Source organism: Gorilla gorilla, chromosome 8, assembly GCF_029281585.2.
Source record: "Gorilla gorilla gorilla isolate KB3781 chromosome 8, NHGRI_mGorGor1-v2.1_pri, whole genome shotgun sequence".
Taxonomy (NCBI): Eukaryota; Metazoa; Chordata; class Mammalia; order Primates; family Hominidae; genus Gorilla; species Gorilla gorilla.
The window spans coordinates 126,417,164-126,419,862 of NC_073232.2; the positions used below are offsets into that span (position 1 = coordinate 126,417,164).

At 41.3% G+C, this 2,699-nt stretch overlaps 1 pseudogene; it reads left to right on the plus strand.

Annotated features, from left to right (window-relative positions):
• The first annotated feature begins 301 nt into the window (after positions 1–301).
• Positions 302–2,077, plus strand: LOC101150027 (ubiquitin-conjugating enzyme E2 variant 1-like; annotated as a pseudogene).
• The last annotated feature ends 622 nt before the right edge of the window (positions 2,078–2,699 follow it).

Here is a 2,699-nt window from a genome sequence, read left to right on the forward strand (position 1 = left end):
GTTAAGCTGGTATATCTCTAGGTTGATTTATAATTATAAAGGTACAAAGTGACATCAGGAATCACCATGGAACATCTTCCATAAACACGATACATTAGCCCAAAGGCTGCTGGTCCTATTTCATGCGGCACGCCAGCCATCCGATGCGTACGTAAGCCTATCTGTAACATGGAGCACTCGCATCACCTCAATTGCGATTTGACAAATTTGACAAGGACTCTTGCTGAACTTGATTCCTTTCCCCTTTCATCTCTCACTCACCTGACTAACCTGGTAAATAAAAGCCCACTCCAACAGGATAATGGAGGAAACGCAGATACAGCCAAACCAGCTCCGGATGGTGAGAAGTGTTCTGGTTGTCGTTTAGGGTGGGGTGTTTGTTCTGTGGGTCGAGTGGGCACAGACAAATGGAAAACATTCTCTCCTGCTCTATATCAAGTTGTTGCTGAAATGGGAACTGTATTACACCTGTGGGTCCAGTATGATCTTTAAAAATCATCAGCAACATCTTGGGCTTTGACATACAAGTTACTAGTATTAACAACTTAAACTTCAGAGCACCTTGGTGAGATCGGATCATCCAATATCTTGGAAGGCACCTGATCCTTCTGCTTCAACTTTTTTTTGGAAGTTGGTGCCTCAGAGCTTAGAAAGCATTTAATCATATCAAAGAAAAACAGTGACAAGCATTTTTAGGCAAGCACATTCCTCCTTTTTTACTCATAAGCTGTGACAAGTTCTTAAGATAGTATTCACTATTTAAAATATGATTTCTATGAGAAAGAGTTCGGAATTCCAATTAGAGACAACAGAAACAGACGCGTTGCAGCCTGCTTGTCCCAGCAGGCTCTCTGCACAATTCCCTCCACCCTGGCCTCAAATTAACACAAAGCAAAACACAAAATCTAGAAACAAGCTAGTTCAGAGTCCAAAGAAGTACACTCCTTTGGTATGGACACCTGGGGACCTGGTTTCTGGGGAAGAGATGGCATCAATAGGAGCTCTAGTGGGAGCAGAACCAAGACACAAAGTGTTTCTCCCAGAGGCAGCCAGCCCCACAGCTCCAGACCTAGAGCAAGGGCAGCAAGCTGGGGGAACTAGGGGGTGTCTTCCCTAGTCAGAACTCACCAAGGGGCCAGACTAAGAACCATTAGGTAGTGTGGCAAGTTTAACTGATGTTTCTTGGGACAAGCAAAGTGGGAAGATGCTGAAAACACTCCCTTCCTTCACACCCTTGGGGCTTTAGTGGCTAAAAACAAAAAAACTACAGAAATGGATGATGTGGAAAGCTACTCTAGTATTTAATGTATTTCCTGAGTTAACTGTAACTAGAAGTTAACTATGGACAAGCTTGGTTATTTCAATGGATCTTAAACTTTCAACAGAACTTTTGTACTGGGTTAGATGGTAGAGATTCTTCTCTTGAATATAATAGCCTATCCGTTTTTATGGAGTGCAATTAGGGGCAGGTAGTCTGTTAACAAGCCTGGATTTTGGAAAAAGGCTGGAAATTCCTCAGAAATAAAATATTTCTTAAATATATGCTTCCCTTCACCTTGAGTTTTTTTTTTTTTTTTTTTTTTTTTTTTTAAGAATCAAGTGTCTTAAATGTAAGTTAGGGAGCAACGGCGACGCAAGTTGGCAGCCACCACAGGCTTGGGAGTAAAAAGGTCCCTCACAGTTTCCCATTGCTGGAAGAACATGAAGGCGGCCAGAAAAGAGGAGATGGCACAGTTAACTGGGGTCTGGAAGATGACAAAGACATGTCACTTACAGGATGGACAGGAATGATGACTGGGCCTCCAAGAATAATTTATGAAAACCAAATATCCAGCCTTAAAGTAGAATGTGGACCTAAATACCCAGAAGCACCCGCTCTGTAAGATTTGTAATGAAAATTAATATGGAGTTAATAGTTCCAATGGAGTGGTGGGCCCAAGATCCATATCAGTGCTAGCAAAATGGCAGAATTCTTAAAGCATCAAAGTTGTCCTGCAAGAGCTTTGGCGCCCAACGATATCTAAAGAAAATATGAAAACTCCCTTAGCCTCCTGAAGGACAATGTTACAGCAATTAATCAAAAAGAAAAACCACAGGCCCTTCCCTTCCCCACAATTCAATTTAAGGAGTCTTCATTTTCCACAGTAAATTTTCTAGATATGTCTTGAAGACCTCAAAGTACTGGAAAAGAAGCTCCCATTCAAAGGAAATTTATCTTAAGATACTAAATGATACTAATTTTTTGTCCACTTGAAATATGTAAATTGTGCTATAATAAGTTATCCTGTCAAGTGTAACCACTGTCCACGTAGTTGAAATTCTGGGATCAAGAAAGTATATTTAAATTGACTCCCATCATAACTGGTGGGGCACATCTAACTGTGAAAAGACACATCACACAATCACCTTTCTGTTGATTACATGGCCTGGGCTCTCTGCCTTCTCTCCTTGCCCCTCCCCCCAGCTCATACCCTCCCTGCAACAGCCCTCTACTCTGGGGTGCTTGTTACCCTCTTGCCCTAAATCTTCCTTTCTCTTGCAAACAAGTCCACTGTCTACTGAAAGCAGATTATTACGTTGGAAAGCTTTCTTTACTAATTTTACACTTACTCTACAGATCTTGATTTCAGGGGATTCTTTCCAATAGTTAACTCATTAAGTTACACGGCATAATTTAAGTGTACCAGAACTGTTAGAAC